We start from the raw sequence: 19,666 nt of genomic DNA on the forward strand, positions 1-19,666 counted from the left end.
ATTTTATGTTTCTCGTTTCCAGTGGTTTTCGATGTCGAACTTTCTGAAGATGATAAAATTCTTTAACATATTATATTTTATGCATTTCGAGACGGAAACGCTTTAAATATTTTAAAAATAAAATTTCTGCAATAAGATATGTATCTTAATTCTATTTAGTCACGATCTAGTTATTTGTCCGATATATTTCGTTCTTTTTGTTTGAATATGATTATTATATCTAAATTGTACTTCGTAGAAAATCCACGGGATTAAGAAACAAACAAAAAAACGCTTCGCATCGAGATTTTATAAAGGCTGTACAATAATTAGATTTCAGTCAAGGGTAAATCCCGGTAGCAATAAGGAACGTCCTACAAGCAGTGTAAACGAGAAGGAGGGGCAGTAACTTGACGTTACGCGACCGAAGGATAAAACCAGGAGTTATACCACCCCGGAGAATTCGAAGTTAATTTGCTTCTAGTTGATGACGTCCCATTGGAGTTGTCACTTTTTCAAACTCTCAGTTATACTTATTGGCGATCGAATGTACGACCTGATTTGATATTTAGAATAAATATTCAATTATAATTTTAGATGAATATTACCAAACACGTATCTTTGTACATTTTTTTTTGTGTGATAATTCAGGCTTTTTCCGCGATCTTCATATTGTCTTCTATATCTTCACAACAATCAATTTGTGTCACTTTCCCTCATCCTGATATAATCCTTTCAACTAATCTAACACGTGACATACATTCAGACTAATATTTATTTCCCTAATACATCAAATTTGGGTATATCAATTCCCTTACAATTGATTATTATTCTTTATAAATGCCATCGCTTATTGATGATACCGATAAAGGTGACAAGCGTTTCCTTTCTCTTGATTTATGTTCTGGAAGTTTCTTTATCAAAATTTTGTTTATTCGTCGACTATACCTAACAATATGTGTAAAGGTGTTTTGTTACCGTTGAGTTGCAAATGAATTTTTTATGATTGATTGATTCGTTGATCCAATCATAAATTGATTTGTTGATACGACGACTGGTTCGTTGATTGATTAGTTGGATATCTGATTGTTTCGTAGATTCGTTGATTTCATGATTGATTCGTCGATCGATTCGTTCATTAACCGATCGATTCGTTGATCTACTAATTGATTTATGGATTTACCAATCGATTATTTGATTTCCTGATTGTTTAGTCGATATACCAATCGATTCTCGGCTATCTCAATTAATTCGGTAATTTGCTCACTGATTCGTTTATTTCTCAATCGTTTCGTTCTTTAACTGTTTGATTAGTTGATCGACTAATTAATTCGTCGATTAACTAATCGAATTTCTGACTTCTTGCATCGTCAATCAATTTATTCGTGGGTTTCCTGATTGATTAGTCGATATACCAATCGATTCTCGAATTTCTCAATTGATTCTATAATGTGCTCACTGATTCGCTTATTCCCCAATCGATTCGTTCTTTAACTAATTGATTCGTTGATCTAATAATTGATGCTTCGATTAACTATTGGAATTTCTGACTTCTTGCATCGTCAATTGATTAATTCGTTTCTTTCTTAATCGATTCGTTATTTAACTGATTAATTCGTAGATCTACTAATTATTGCGTCGATGGACTGATCGATTTTCTGATTTTTTCCATAGTCAATTGATTAATTCGTTGATTCCTTGATTGATTCGTCAATCGATTCTTTCATTAACCGATTGATTCGTTGATCTACTAATTGATCAATGTATTTACCAAACGATTCTGAAATTAACTATCGGTTTATGTCGTTTGGTGTAAATATTAACAAATATAAACAATAAATTTTGATATAATCACCAATAAAATCATTTATTTTTCGTCAAAACTAATTACTTAAATTGATTTTTATATAGAAATGATCGTTGACTCTGGTGTGTAATTCAAACCTTAAGTGTCTTTATATAACAAGCAATTACTTAACTCAATTCTTATATACCTGCAACATAATATTTATAAGTGATTAGTATATACATGAATGAAAAATCAATTCTCATTATTACCATGAACTCATTTGATTGTTACAAATTAATGAATAAAATTAAAAAAGTGTTTGAAATGTTTTTTTCGATGATTTCCGAAACACAACGAAAACGATGCTTTACAGAACGCTTTAGGAACTTGTTCCTACTTTTATCATTAAAAGATCGTTTTATTGATACAATTTGACCGACTTTTACCGTTTATTGGCAAAATTCTAATGAACTATTTTGAGTCAATTGCACGTAGTTTCTGATATAGTACTTTGTGAGGTTAGATTTTTCATTACATAGTAATCAGCACGTTGTTTTCTATAACATTTTCCAAAACTTTCATGCATTAGGAACTTATTCCTGCTTTTATCTTCAAAAGAGCGTTTTATTGATGCAATTTGACTGTCTTTTAGTGTTTATTGACAAAATTCTATGAACTATTTTGAGTCGATTGCACTTAGTTTCTGATATAGTACTTTGTGAGGTTAGATTTCTCATTACATAGTAATCAGCACGTTGTTTTCTATAACATTTTCCAAAACTTTCATGCATTAGGAACTTATTCCTGCTTTTATCTTCAAAAGAGCGTTTTATTGATGCAATTTGACTGTCTTTTAGTGTTTATTGACAAAATTCTATGAACTATTTTGAGTCGATTGCACTTAGTTTCTGATATAGTACTTTGTGAGGTTAGATTTCTCATTACATAGTAATCAGCACGTTGTTTTCTATAACATTTTCCAAAACTTTCATGCATTAGGAACTTATTCCTGCTTTTATCTTCAAAAGAGCGTTTTATTGATGCAATTTGACTGTCTTTTAGTGTTTATTGACAAAATTCTATGAACTATTTTGAGTCGATTGCACTTAGTTTCTGATATAGTACTTTGTGAGGTTAGATTTCTCATTACATAGTAATCAGCACGTTGTTTTCTATAACATTTTCCAAAACTTTCATGCATTAGGAACTTATTCCTGCTTTTATCTTCAAAAGAGCGTTTTATTGATGCAATTTGACTGTCTTTTAGTGTTTATTGACAAAACTCTATAAACTATTTTGAGTCGATTGCACTTAGTTTCTGATATAGTACTTTGTGAGGTTAGATTTTTCATTACATAGTATTCAGCACATTGTTTTCTATAACATTTTCCAAAACTTTCATGCATTAGGAACTTATTCCTGCTTTTATCTTCAAAAGAGCGTTTTATTGATGCAATTTGACTGTCTTTTACTGTTTATTGACAAAATTCTATGAACTATTTTGAGTCGATTGCACTTAGTTTCTGATATAGTACTTTGTGAGGTTAGATTTCTCATTACATAGTAATCAGCACGTTGTTTTCTATAACATTTTCCAAAACTTTCATGCATTAGGAACTTATTCCTGCTTTTATCTTCAAAAGAGCGTTTTATTGATGCAATTTGACTGTCTTTTAGTGTTTATTGACAAAATTCTATGAACTATTTTGAGTCGATTGCACTTAGTTTCTGATATAGTACTTTGTGAGGTTAGATTTTTCATTACATAGTATTCAGCACGTTGTTTTCTATAACATTTTTCAAAACTTTCATGCATTAGGAACTTATTCCTGCTTTTATCTTCAAAAGAGCGTTTTATTGATGCAATTTGACTGTCTTTTAGTGTTTATTGACAAAATTCTATGAACTATTTTGAGTCGATTGCACTTAGTTTCTGATATAGTACTTTGTGAGGTTAGATTTTTCATTACATAGTATTCAGCACGTTGTTTTCTATAACATTTTTCAAAACTTTCATGCATTAGGAACTTATTCCTGCTTTTATCTTCAAAAGAGCGTTTTATTGATGCAATTTGACTGTCTTTTAGTGTTTATTGACAAAATTCTATGAACTATTTTGAGTCGATTGCACTTAGTTTCTGATATAGTACTTTGTGAGGTTAGATTTCTCATTACATAGTAATCAGCACGTTGTTTTCTATAACATTTTCCAAAACTTTCATGCATTAGGAACTTATTCCTGCTTTTATCTTCAAAAGAGCGTTTTATTGATGCAATTTGACTGTCTTTTAGTGTTTATTGACAAAATTCTATGAACTATTTTGAGTCGATTGCACTTAGTTTCTGATATAGTACTTTGTGAGGTTAGATTTTTCATTACATAGTATTCAGCACGTTGTTTTCTATAACATTTTTCAAAACTTTCATGCATTAGGAACTTATTCCTGCTTTTATCTTCAAAAGAGCGTTTTATTGATGCAATTTGACTGTCTTTTAGTGTTTATTGACAAAATTCTATGAACTATTTTGAGTCGATTGCACTTAGTTTCTGAAATAGTACTTTGTGAGGTTAGATTTTTCATTACATAGTATTCAGCACGTTGTTTTCTATAACATTTTTCAAAACTTTCATGCATTAGGAACTTATTCCTACTCTTATCTTAAAAAGAGCGTTTTATTGATGCAATTTGACTGTCTTTTAGTGTTTATTGACAAAACTCTATGAACTATTTTGAGTCGATTGCACTTAGTTTCTGATATAGTACTTTGTGAGGTTAGATTTTTCATTACATAGTATTCAGCACATTGTTTTCTATAACATTTTCCAAAACTTTCATGCATTAGGAACTTATTCCTACTTTCATCTTCAAAAGAGCGTTTTATTGATGCAATTTGACTGTCTTTTAGTGTTTATTGACAAAATTCTATGAACTATTTTGAGTCGATTGCACTTAGTTTCTGATATAGTACTTTGTGAGGTTAGATTTTTCATTACATAGTATTCAGCACATTGTTTTCTATAACATTTTCCAAAACTTTCATGCATTAGGAACTTATTCCTGCTTTTATCTTCAAAAGAGCGTTTTATTGATGCAATTTGACTGTCTTTTAGTGTTTATTGACAAAATTCTATGAACTATTTTGAGTCGATTGCACTTAGTTTCTGATATAGTACTTTGTGAGGTTAGATTTCTCATTACATAGTAATCAGCACGTTGTTTTCTATAACATTTTCCAAAACTTTCATGCATTAGGAACTTATTCCTGCTTTTATCTTCAAAAGAGCGTTTTATTGATGCAATTTGACTGTCTTTTAGTGTTTATTGACAAAATTCTATGAACTATTTTGAGTCGATTGCACTTAGTTTCTGATATAGTACTTTGTGAGGTTAGATTTTTCATTACATAGTATTCAGCACATTGTTTTCTATAACATTTTCCAAAACTTTCATGCATTAGGAACTTATTCCTGCTTTTATCTTCAAAAGAGCGTTTTATTGATGCAATTTGACTGTCTTTTAGTGTTTATTGACAAAACTCTATAAACTATTTTGAGTCGATTGCACTTAGTTTCTGATATAGTACTTTGTGAGGTTAGATTTTTCATTACATAGTATTCAGCACGTTGTTTTCTATAACATTTTTCAAAACTTTCATGCATTAGGAACTTATTCCTGCTTTTATCTTCAAAAGAGCGTTTTATTGATGCAATTTGACTGTCTTTTAGTGTTTATTGACAAAATTCTATGAACTATTTTGAGTCGATTGCACTTAGTTTCTGATATAGTACTTTGTGAGGTTAGATTTTTCATTACATAGTATTCAGCACGTTGTTTTCTATAACATTTTTCAAAACTTTCATGCATTAGGAACTTATTCCTACTCTTATCTTAAAAAGAGCGTTTTATTGATGCAATTTGACTGTCTTTTAGTGTTTATTGACAAAACTCTATGAACTATTTTGAGTCGATTGCACTTAGTTTCTGATATAGTACTTTGTGAGGTTAGATTTTTCATTACATAGTATTCAGCACGTTGTTTTCTATAACATTTTTCAAAACTTTCATGCATTAGGAACTTATTCCTACTCTTATCTTAAAAAGAGCGTTTTATTGATGCAATTTGACTGTCTTTTAGTGTTTATTGACAAAACTCTATGAACTATTTTGAGTCGATTGCACTTAGTTTCTGATATAGTACTTTGTGAGGTTAGATTTTTCATTACATAGTATTCAGCACATTGTTTTCTATAACATTTTCCAAAACTTTCATGCATTAGGAACTTATTCCTACTTTCATCTTCAAAAGAGCGTTCTATTGATACATTTTAACTATCATATATTGTCCATCAAAAAAACGATGTTTTTTCAAAATGAAAAATCCGTTTAAGAAATATAAGAACGGGAGGATTTTCATTTTCAGATTAAACTTTTAATTAAACGTACATTTTTTACGGAATCTCTTGTTGTAGGTATTAAACGTGACAATATAATAACTTCAAAAACCCATAACTGGTTCATATTTGAATTTTAATTTCCGGCATCGGAATTAAATTCATTCAACAGGCATTGTTTCGGGCGTTAAGTTCAAGTTATCATTTACAAACGTACCTGATATTTTTTAAATCGTTTTCGGGATTTATTATTATACAGGGTAATTCGTAACTATGGATTATTCTGACCAAAAATAAGCAGATAAATTATTCTTGTGTAATTAGACAGAAAGTTTAGGATTGGTATCCGAAAGTACATTTGTTTTATAGTTCTTAAGGATAAATTTTTGATTTATACATCAGTTTATCACTCCAGAATTGGGAGATGCACACTGAAATATATAATAGCCTCTAACGTTAGTGCTGGAGTTGTCTGCTCTTGACAGCTGCAACTGAAAAATACTATAAATCATGTTGAAGTTTTGCCACTAAGGCGACATTAGAAAAGCAACATCTCGAGTAAAATGTGTTTCTTTTTTAATAAGTATACACTTTGATGATATAACGAAGAATCGAGTCAGATGCAAGATATACTAACAAAAAAAAACGTGTCGTTGTATGTATAATATTTATTAAACAAATTTTATACGAGTTACCAAAGATTTATGAGGCCTTGAATTATCATAATGGAATATTAAACCTTTCCGATTTGACAATTTTGACCATTTTTTTATTGCTTCATCCAGTTTCATCAATTTTTGATAATAAACACCAGAATTGATCGTTTTGTTCCTTGGAAGCAGCTCAATAAACACAACCCCTTTTGAATCCCACCCAACTCGCAGCAGGAGATTTTTTTAGTGGTTTTTCAGCTTTTATAGCTAGTCCAAACAACTAAACCAAATGTTATGGAAGGCCAACGTCATTTGTAAAAGTTTGATAATTCAAAGAAGTCTGCAAACTTCTAAATAAACGGTAATCACATGGTTCCAGATCAGGGTTGTGTAGAGGTCTCAGCTAAGCTCCAATAGTGTCCCACGAGTTGCCAAAGATGTATGAGGTCTTGAATTATCATAATGGAATATTAAACCTTTCCTCAATAAACACAACACCTTTGAAATCCCACTAAACTAATAGCATGATGTTACTGCACTCATGTTTCATCACTAGTGATGATTCTTTTCATGAAAGGATCGATTTCATTTAGTTCAAAGTTCATATCGCAAATGTAGATTCTTTAAATTCGGGAGGTACCCAAATACCAAGACCCAAGACATTTTCGCAGTTATATGACGATCATCTTCAATTATGACTTTGATTTGATCATCATTAACTTCAGTAGGACGACCAGAAATTTTGTCAACTTTGAGGAAAAAATCTCCTATACCAAATCTGACTTAGTGAAGATTTGTTGACATCAATGAAAAAATGCAAAACTACGAAGATCAATCAAGTTGATTATGAGCTAAAGTAGAATCTGATGAGTTTGTTATTAACAGAGGAGTAAGACAAGGCTATGGATAACAATATTTAACTTAACATTAGACTACATAATGAGGAAAATATATGAAAGGCATTGAAGTTTAACCGCTAGACAAATAATTATTTACCCAGATGATAAAATACTTGATGATACTCCTAAACGGATCTACAGAAGAAAAATTGATGGATGTAAAGCAATGTCAAAGGGCAAAGGTTGAAGTTGGCGAGAAAAAGTATTAGTACAAGTGGAAAAGATGAAAAAAAAGAAGAAAAGAGAAGATGAACTTGACAGTAGTGGTAATGTGGAAGGAACCTGGTGTAAATTGGCGAAGCTAAAGGATCAAATTAAACGGAAAAAGATTAAATTTATCCATAATTTGAAAACACTTCAAGGTATATTGATATTCGTTTTTTATAATCAAATTTAACAACAAGATTCCTTCTTGAACTGCTAGGAAGTTTTCTGTTATTTCATCTATATAATAATATTAAAAAACATACAATTACTAAATGATATATTAGATATAATGTAGGCAATTCCGAAGCCTATTTTCCAGAAATATCAATCAATGTCTCAAATAAAAAACCCAAAAGAACCAAAACAAATATATATCGAAGGCATCGTATGTGTAGTTGGTAATACATTACAATCCACACCTAATATAAAGATCGGTCGATTCTAACCTAACAAATAACAAGTGTGAACGATCCCTGAGTTCATGGGGTTCTTTTAAGGGGTGTTGCTACAAATTGGAGCTGCTGTAAGATATATGTGGTTTTCTTGCAGATGCCATTAAAGAACGCATAGGCGGAACTTACCAAAAGTGAAAACATCAATTATCGTACAAATAATTGGGTTTAAAAATACTTCTTACGTAATATATCAATTGATTTAAATTATGGTGAACCTCGTATAATGGGTTTTTTATACAAAACACGTTTACAAAAGAAATTAATGTTTAATAGTGGAATGACACTGATTGGAAAATCAGAATAATATAATGAAAATTGAAGGAAAAAACATTTACTGTCGTTCTGAGGTCGGAAAGAAGAAGGGGGTTAGATTTTTAGGGTGAAAACGATTCTCCTTCCTATGGAAAAAAGCTGGATGACAAAGGTGTTGGTTATTAAAATGTATGTAAACACAATTTTATTACATAACTTCAAAATTTATATGGTAGATTCAAAAAACTAGATTTTTCATATTTAATTTTTATTTTTTATAAAAAACAACTTGGTGAAAACTAACCTTGTTATGTCCCAAATACACTGTGATTTATTCGATTTGAGATATTTATTATTTAATTTTATATTGACTTATTATCGAAAAACTACCCTAATTTTCAATCAAAAATTCTCCCGTCAAAATATTAGCTTTTTTTCCAAAATCAATGGGATTTTTGTTTGTTGAAATCTCCACTTCCTGATGGTGAAAGAAAATTTACCGTTGTAATGGTGAGTTTTTTCAAAAAAGGTAAAAATAATGAGTCTTATCCGAATTTTTTTATTTGTACAATTTATTTGTTAAAATTCAATCGTCTAAATATATGATTAACTATAGAATAATTTTAGTAAATATCTGAAAATTATAAATAATAATTCGAAAAAATTTTTTTGTTATTTTGCGTTTTTTGCATGTTTTTTACACCATTGAAAAGTGGAGACTCTAACGAACTAATAACTCATCGATTTAAAAAAAAAACTGATATTTTGATACGAGAACTTTAGATTGAAAACTGGGGTATTTTTAAGCAGTAAAAAAACGTTAAAAAATAAATATTTCAAATCGAATAGATTACAATGTGTTCGGGAAATAAAAAGTTAAGTTCTCACCAAGTTTCGTGGAAAAAGATTTTTTTTTGTGAAAGATAAAAATGAAAGACCTAAAAACTTGATATTTTTCAAAAGAAATTTGAGGTTTCGGGAAAAACTAAAAATACAAAAATGGTAGATCATTCTATTACTTACAACTTTCGAGACAAACCGTTTTTCATTCTTAAAAACTCACCCTTTTCTTCCTTTTCGACTTCAGATAGCTCGTAAATAAGTTTTTTAACGGGTTTCATCCTACGATTATTTTTCTTACACTATCATTTTTAAAAACTTGTCTCTGGTCTAATAAAAAACAAAATTTTGTGCTAAATTTTCTACAATGATTTTTTCACTTTATTTTATCTGTTTAAGTTATTTCTTCACGACATTTAATCTGATTCAAATGAGAATTTCTACGTGATTTATATTAATAAAGAAGTCGTTTCTCTTGTTAAATAAATCAAAGAAGTTCAGTTACTTTCAAAATTCTAAAACATATTCAATACCATGAAAATCTTTTTCTTCTAACATTCTTAAAGATAAAATTCATTGAGATTCCCCCTTGTTTGAGAAGATAGATAAATAATCTACCCCCTACTAAGAAAGCACCACCCACGGTTTTTCCTTTTTATAAAAGAACGAAATTTGTAAACAAGAATAATTGGCCAATATTTGAGCACACACGGCGAATATAATCGACATTTTTATTAATTTTATGATACTGATAAAACGTATTTGGAAAAACTAATAATAAAACTATGAAACTATGTTGTTCATGAGGCATTATTACTTTTAAAAAACACTGCATATACACCACATATATAAAAGTAATTATTTGTTTTGAAAAAGTTGATACTCAACTATCTAAATTTCAGTTTTGTTCATTTATCCAATTACTACCCAAAAACTAAAACATGGAATTAGTTATAGCAGAAGTTGATATTGATAGAGAAGATTATAAAACGAAAAGAGAAATATAAATAAATTAGACAGGCAAAGAGAAGACAAAACAAAATTGTGGTATACAGAACTTGTAGAACAGTTCAAACAAAACGTTTTTGAATAGTCAAACCATCGAACTACATCTGATCGAAATACCCAGTGATTTAACCCAGATTGCCCTTACATCTTACAGTCAATTTGATCTGAAATCAACCGGAAATGAATTACTTGTCTTTTGTCGTTGCTGACGTGTTTGTTTTTAAATGAACTGTCTTTCCAAGAAATCCAATCGACCGTCTGTCGTTTTATAATTTAACCACAACCGATTCCCACACTATAAATATAGTAACACTTTTTTAAGAAATGATCCTCACGCAACAAATAATTAACAAGTTATTGGATAATCTAGTTATATCTGGTTTCGTTTGGATTGGACGGTTTGATGATATATTAAAAAATGAGGAATGGAATGGAAGAACGAAACTAGGGAATGTGAATAAAACTTCGAAAAATCAATTTCGTATTACATTTTTGAAATATTAGGTGCGAACACGTATACAATTACCATTGAACAAAAAATATGCCCCGGGGTCTCAGCAAATCTGATCCAATCGCTCGGAAATTTGAATTTATTTATCGAACCGAAAACGCTGCAGCATTTATGATCATAATGGACACTTGAAATAGAAAAAAAAAAGTATTATACTCCTTCTTTTCGATATTAGTATGAAAATATCCATAGTATAACAAACAAAAAATGAAATTAATCAGCTATATTATCTAATTTTTTTAATTTCGAAGCTTCTTCTAGTATTTATGCATTTTTAATGTTTCTATTGTTGATTCTTTCATTTTTTTGCTAATTTCTTCCCTTTTGAAACCAATATTTTTCAATAAAATCGAGTTTCACTTTCTTTTTTCTTTCAGTTTTTTGATTTAGAACAAAAGTAGAACCTAAAGGATGATTTAAAACAACAAAAAACAAACTGCAGATGATGTTGTACTCATAAAGATGTAGAAATGATGTTTGTACTATTTAAGAAGAAATTAAAAGATTACGGACTCGGTATAAATCAGAATCAGACAAAAGATCAAATATAAGGATATGGAAAAGGATTTGAATAACTTCAACCAATTAAAAGTGACGACAGTGTAAAACAAAAAGTGTAGATTTGGTAAAGTCCAAGAATTCGAATATTTGTAAGTGACAGTGACAAAGGAAACATATGGAATCAGTAAAAAATAACAAAAACTGACGAGAGGAAACAAAACGTTTGAAGAAAAGATTTTTCAAAAACAACCGTAGTTTGAAGATGCCACGTGTTTAGGATTTTCTTGGGCAGCCATTAATTATGAACGTTTCCATTGAATTTGTAAACCTCGAAAAAAATTTGCATAGTTTCATTTTAAATGCTTTATGAAGAATTACAACTAACGCATATATCAAAAAAGTGCATGGTCAAGCTCAAATGGTATATATGGTCAAATTAAAAAGACTAAAAAACAGAATGGACTAAGATAATTGGGTGAAAAGATCTGTATTAAGGGGAGAAAGATCGAGATGGAGCTACCATGGAAAATGTAGATAGAAACATGTAGATAACATCTAGAAAGAATAAAAAATGATGCTAGTTACGTTTTTTAAAATAAGAATTTAATTTGAATACAAGGTGGAATTCCAGGATGAACTTCTTGCATATTTTTGTAAATTAATAAGCTTGTTATTGCCAGAACGTCAATCTCAATTTTAGTTATTAAAATATTAAGTACGACATAATTTATTTTCAAAAATAACGATCTAAATAACATCCTGCAATGCGTAATATCGAAACAGATGTATTGAGATGAATTGAAAATAATATAAGAGTGAATAATATTGGTTATTACTCATGCGGATACAACAAAGTCACGAGACAAAGATACATAAAACAACAAAGAAGAAATGTGTGGTGTAACGACAGTTATCTGCAAAAATTTTGATTATTAAACAAATCTCACAAGTGTAGAAATCATATTCAATAAACTATACATCTAGGGCTAGTTTAAAGACATAGAAGTTATGAAAATTCCGAAGGCAATAAACGCGATTTTCAACCAACGTCAAAACACACAAGATTTGTTGTGGATGCCTTTATAAAACAAAAAAAAAAGAAAAATTTAAATCCTATGTACCTGAAGATTTATATCTGATAGAGGTTAGTACTTTAGTAAATTATGACGCACCCTTTGAGCGATCGATGTGACGAAATTTTGTTTTTGAAACATTGAAGAATAGATCGAATTAGCAGCAATACGAATCGAAAAACAAAATACAACGATGGTAAAAATCGAAACAACATTTTCAGATTTTTAAATGCCATAAGAAACGCCCAGCCGCATGTACTTTCACCAGGAAATCAAAATTTCCGAAAAAAAAGTGTCTCTTTTGTATTATCTAGAATTTTCAAATGTTTTGTAGTGCTGGTATATATCACGTTCTATTTTAAATCATTATTTCTTTCATTTATTTTTCATTTTAAACTAGTCGTATTATTTAGAATTTGAAGTAAATATTTGCTACTCTTGAAACTACAATTGTTCAGTTTTTTCTTCCCCTTAATAACTTGTTATTTACATTGTCGTCGTCAACTTTGATTCAAATCTAAATTCTTAATGGACAATATTCTCTTAATGATATTATTGAAATTAAGATCGTTTACGTGAAGTTTTTTATATTCTTTTTTTTTGAGATAATATATAAATGATATCAAAATATGAAAATTCAAACTACGATTATTGGAATAGAATTATTATATTGAATTTGTATTTTCCGTAACGCAAATATTAGGAATTGTAGTAATTTAATCATTGAACTGTAAATTCATGTAAAACGTTAAAAATTTCGTAATAAAAAATTTATTTTCATTCCATATATATTAATTGAACTACCATTATTTTATTTACAGATTATTAAATCATTTCAATACTTTACAAAAAATATTTCAACAACAATTTACTTTTTAGAACTATCTTAAACTCAAGTTATAAAATCAAACAAGCACATTCAGAATTATTCAAATTTTCTTTATGGTAACTATTGGTTACTTGTAGATGAAAAAGAATATGAGATGAAAATTGTGGTTGAAATGATGAAGTGACTGTTGAAATTGAAGCTTATCAGACCCGCCGCTAGCTGTTGGAGCGCCCCCGTGCAATACCGATTCCACTGCCTCCAGCGATTCCGCGATTCTTCTACGATTTAACGTAACTTTTCATTATAGTAAAACTTGAATTATATTTCATAAATTTGATTACAAAACATGTTGATGTAAGTTAAAAAAGGATTGATCGTCTTAGACCTCATCATTTGATCGAGTTTAATAACTTACTAGCTGCAAAAATCCATTCGAACGTAGTGGTATGAGAAAATGAGGTAAAATAGTATAGAAAATATAGAAAAGTCATGAGTATTTTATAAATTTGATAACAAAACATGTTGATGTAAGTTAAAAAAGGATTGGTCGTCTTAGACCTCATCATTTGATCGAGTTTAATAACTTACTAGCTGCAAAAATCCAATCGAACCTAATGATATGAGAAAATGAGGTAAAATAGTATAGAAAATATAGAAAAGTCATGAGTATTTTATAAATTTGATAACAAAACATGTTGATGTAAGTTAAAAAAGGATTGGTCGTCTTAGACCTCATCATTTGATCGAGTTTAATAACTTACTAGCTGCAAAAATCCATTCGAACGTAGTGGTATGAGAAAATGAGGTAAAATAGTATAGAAAATATAGAAAAGTCATGAGTATTTTATAAATTTGATAACAAAACATGTTGATGTAAGTTAAAAAAGGATTGGTCGTCTTAGACCTCATCATTTGATCGAGTTTAATAACTTACTAGCTGCAAAAATCCAATCGAACCTAATGATATGAGAAAATGAGGTAAAATAGTATAGAAAATATAGAAAAGTCATGAGTATTTTATAAATTTGATAACAAAACATGTTGATGTAAGTTAAAAAAGGATTGGTCGTCTTAGACCTCATCATTTGATCGAGTTTAATAACTTACTAGCTGCAAAAATCCAATCGAACCTAATGATATGAGAAAATGAGGTAAAATAGTATAGAAAATATAGAAAAGTCATGAGTATTTTATAAATTTGATAACAAAACATGTTGATGTAAGTTAAAAAAGGATTGGTCGTCTTAGACCTCATCATTTGATCGAGTTTAATAACTTACTAGCTGCAAAAATCCATTCGAACGTAGTGGTATGAGAAAATGAGGTAAAATAGTATAGAAAATATAGAAAAGTCATGAGTATTTTATAAATTTGATAACAAAACATGTTGATGTAAGTTAAAAAAGGATTGGTCGTCTTAGACCTCATCATTTGATCGAGTTTAATAACTTACTAGCTGCAAAAATCCAATCGAACCTAATGATATGAGAAAATGAGGTAAAATAGTATAGAAAATATAGAAAAGTCATGAGTATTTTATAAATTTGATAACAAAACATGTTGATGTAAGTTAAAAAAGGATTGGTCGTCTTAGACCTCATCATTTGATCGAGTTTAATAACTTACTAGCTGCAAAAATCCAATCGAACCTAATGATATGAGAAAATGAGGTAAAATAGTATAGAAAATATAGAAAAGTCATGAGTATTTTATAAATTTGATAACAAAACATGTTGATGTAAGTTAAAAAAGGATTGGTCGTCTTAGACCTCATCATTTGATCGAGTTTAATAACTTACTAGCTGCAAAAATCCAATCGAACCTAATGATATGAGAAAATGAGGAAAAATGTTATAGAAAATATAGAAAAGTCATGAGTATTTTATAAATTTGATAACAAAACATGTTGATGTAAGTTAAAAAAGGATTGGTCGTCCTAGACCTCATCATTTGATCGAGTTTGATAACTTACTAGCTGCAAAAATCCAATCGAACGTAATGGTATGAGGAAATGAGGGAAAATGTTATAGAAAACACAGAAAAATCTTGCGTATTTTATAAATTTGATTACAAAACATGTTGATGTAAGTTAAAAATGGACTGGTCGTCCTAGACCTTATCATTTGATCGAGTTTAATAACTTACTAGCTGCAAAAATGCAATCGAACGTAATGGTATGAGAAAATGAGGAAAAATGTTATAGAAAACACAAAAATCATGTATTTTTTGAAATTCTTTGTACAAAATTTATCTCCAACTCCAAAAAACTGAGTATTCCAAACTAATCAAAGATAAATGATAATTTATTTTGGTACTTTTTTAGCAATTTCCTGTATTAACAATTCATGTTTCCAAACTCTCAAAGATAATAAACAAGATAAACAACATGTGTATGAGGTTCAAGAACACATATAAACATGGAAAAAATTGGTATACTTTTATTTTAAAGGCTTTAGCTCAACCAATATGAACTAGATTCTACTCTGGGTGAGACTGATCCTTCGTTATCAAAAGTACAACGAAGCCGTTCGACCTGCAATAACCAAAATGGTAGTGGTCGATCAAATGAGCTGACGATTTCAAAAATGTTGAAGAAAATCCACAATGCAGCTCTGTGGTACTCAAAGATTATCCAACAATGAAGAGACGATGTCGGTTAATGACTATTTTGAGAAGCTTGACTCATTGAACATCTTTGGGAAAAGTTTATGGAGCTTTGTTTGTTATACCAGGTACTTTGGTACCAGTTCCTTAAAACTTTCCATGGAAATTTCCAATTCTAGATATATTTTATCTTCGTTACCAGTGTGGATTTGATTTACTAATTTATTTAAAACTATTAAAAAAATCGATCATTTCGTCATATATTTATTTTATTATAACAATGATTGTTTTATGATTTTCCGAGAACGGTTTTTGAACCCCCACAATCCATACATATTCCTCAAACTTGTTGCTTATTTAATCCCAGGGAAAAATCGAAATAAATTGCTTCCAAACAATAGGAACTAATTTCGTTTTCCGGAAATTACGACTGAGGAGATTCTAAACTAATTCCATGGAATTGGTGCTACTTCAACTGCCAACAGAAGAAAAGATAAATACTACAAGTTCGCTTTTAATTATTCATTAGTCGAAATATAAGCAAGTTCGTTTGTAGCTTATATTAGAGCTCATTAAACCTCTATAACAAGACAAATACCTAAGTAGGTCTTGTCTTGGACTTTCCAGAAGTGTCTACTGCAATTTACTGCGAAATACGGTAGACAGAAGCATGTTTTCAAAGCCGTGTAATTATTTCGGTTACAAGAAATAACATAGTAAAGTGGATGTCGAATATAACAGGAATTTTCTAGTATTAGAAGACACAGAAAAAAAAATCAATTACTAGAGCACGTATTTTTATATTATTATAAATATTGAGGATTTTCAAATATAAAAATATAAACTAAAACCGTAATTTTCTTTTTTAAAATTAAAAACACTTTAGACGTAAACAATTTCGTATTTTTATTTATGTGTTATTAAATTCATCGGGATATTAAACGGCAGGACTTTATCCCAAAGAGTAAGGATGTCAATTTAGTTCACCAAATATTGACTGTAAAATTGTAAGGGACTAACACTGTCTTACGAGGATATTTTTCACAAAAACGGGACACTATTATTTACACTGTTAAATTCATTTCCATAGAATATAAGAAACATCTAAAGTTTTGCTACAGTTTGGAGATATGGCAACGCTGATATTAATATGTCAAATCTAACAATTGACATTTTTAATTGTCAACGTATTGTCATACGAGAATTAATGGGAACATTCCTTGATTAGCACTTTCTCTGATTCCAGCTCGAAATTAACGCTTCCAAAATCCTATGTGTGTTTTTTTGTGATTGAATCCAAACATGTTTGATGGAAAAATAGTTGAAGGAAATTTTGATTTTGTCTATTAAGTCACTGACGTTATCAACAAGAAAACTAAATTTCTTGAATAACGAGTTGCTTATACTGACCGCGTTCGTCAATTTATTTAATGTTCAATAAGCAAACAAAACACTTGTATCATTAAAAAAAATGTTTTCTCAGGATAAAGTAGTTATTTGAATTAATGCTGACTCTGGTTCTTCCAGTTCCTCGTCTAAAATCCTGTGGAACCTATTAACCCTCCTGGAAATGACCTTTTCAGACACTTTTAGTACGTTTTTGTTGAGAAATCTCATAGCACCAAATAACTTTTCGATTGTAAATTTTCTCTAAATAGATTTTAGTTTATGGAAAACTGATTTTAACTGTGTAGATAGAAGCTATAAAGAATCGCTTGTTTCTTTTTAATCCAATAAAAGGTGACCTACTATGACTCTTTTTATAAGACAAACATTCTTTTTGAAAGTCTTCGGAAAATGAAATATAGTTTCAATTTAATAGCATTCTTCTTCTGACAGCGGAAAGGTTTTTAAAAAATAGTTTTAAACAAATTGTTTCGAAAGTTTTCCTTTTCGTTTAACTGGAACAGTCATTTATTATCAAACGCCCACAAAATTAAATCTGATCCTTATTATTTTTGGAAATATTGATATAGTACAGGAGAAAAAAGGAAATAGTAGAAACAAGCAAATAAAATCAAAGTTAAAGTTAAGCTTTTGAATTATTTCTCTTCGACATCGGTATTTCAGAGAAACCCTGACAAAAATTTGGACAAAATTATACCATGAATGCTATTTCATACACCCTATTCGCCAGATCTAATCCCCAAGGATTATTCTCATTTAATAATGATTCTTATTATAAAAAGGATATTGAACTATATTTTTTTGTTTTATTTGTTGAGCTAAGTACTTCTGGAACCATCATCGTAGACTTTGCCAGACAAATTTGCCCAAAAAACTTCAATTTGACGGTTATTATGTGGTTATTTTATTTTGGTACGAATGGTATCCTTGAATCTGACCAAAAAGTTTGTCCTTTAACTAATTTAATTGTTAATATACCTTTCAAAATCTACAGTTTTCGTTTTTTCTCGACCCCATAAAACCTGAATTTTGTTTTTTCTCTATTTCGAAAACGTTGTCTCTGTCTTCTGCTTTCTCATCAGTTTTTTTATTGTTTGTCTCATAAAAACATACATATAAACGTTTCTTACTACTTCCAAATTATGAATAAGACTTTATGGTTAAACATATGAAAAAACTTTCTTTTTCTTCATTTTTTATGGGGTAATTATTTACTAGTTCGACAGTGATTTATTTAGAGACATTTGTAAAACCAAATTGGGTATCATCATGATTTAGAAGGATTAGTAGAGTGGGTTTAGAGGCTCAATTTATCAACTCACATTTGGATTTTATTAAACATTTATAATTCATTTATTTACCTTAAAAAACACCTGCAAGGTTAAACTGATCCGTTCAATCTCAATGTAAGATATGTTTGAAATAAACCCAATCCCTCAAATATATTTCTAAGTTATGTTTTCAAAATTGATCTTGATCTAATTTTATAATTGAAATAATAAATTTAAGAATATAAATATATTGAAGAAGTTGTTTATTGTACTAATGTTTTAAACAGAATTCAATTGATTTCGGTTTGTTTATAATTTAGAAAATTATTAAAATTAGTGAAAAATATCTATCATCATTTAAGAGTTAAATTATTTGATATTTTTGATAACTTACTCATTATAATCTTTTTTTTTTTTTTCGAACTTACCCTTGTTTCTAAAAATTTCCCTTGTTTTTAAGAAAAAACTGATCACGCAAAAAAGTCCACAACACGTACCGGCGTAAGTACATACGTCTAAGTTATTTTTTATCAGCGATCGACGCTGAACGACGCGATGCGACAAACTAAAGAAAAGCGTCTCGACGTCGAGTAGTAAACATTGGCGCATCGCGACAGTCAATCGGTACAACTCGACCTTTTCCGATTTTATTCGCGGAAAATTCTGTTTTTCCGACTTACGGGAGGTGTAGGTATTGTATAATAGGGTAAAAAGGCGCATAAAGAAATATTGTTGGACGTACTTTGACCTTTATTGTATTCGGGTCGAACTTCGATTGAAATTTTCGTTTTTTCAATGAAAAATATGATGAATTATTCAATATATTCTAATTATTCGATTATTTTGATGTAATTTTGTTTATTTAATTAACAGGTAAAAATCTGAAGGCCAGAGGCGGGTCATGCCCAATGATTAACAATCCGTAACTCTTAAAGAGACAGCCTTTATAATTTTAACTCGATAAAATTTATGGTTTAGGAGATATATAGATTTTT

The 19,666-nt window shown here is 29.5% G+C and overlaps 1 protein-coding gene across 1 annotated transcript in view; it reads right to left on the reverse strand.

The window, feature by feature from the left end:
• LOC130441848 (heterogeneous nuclear ribonucleoprotein C) overlaps positions 1-19,232 on the reverse strand; it is a 218,626-nt gene extending 199,394 nt beyond the window's left edge. Inside the window, exon 1 of the mRNA XM_056775659.1 lies at positions 19,100-19,232. The gene's annotated coding sequence lies outside the window, so the exon portion shown is untranslated. The remainder of the gene's footprint in view (positions 1-19,099) is intronic.
• Between the last annotated feature and the right edge of the window lie 434 nt (positions 19,233-19,666).

The sequence above is a fragment of the Diorhabda sublineata genome, chromosome 3 (genome assembly GCF_026230105.1).
Source record: "Diorhabda sublineata isolate icDioSubl1.1 chromosome 3, icDioSubl1.1, whole genome shotgun sequence".
NCBI classification, from domain to species: Eukaryota; Metazoa; Arthropoda; class Insecta; order Coleoptera; family Chrysomelidae; genus Diorhabda; species Diorhabda sublineata.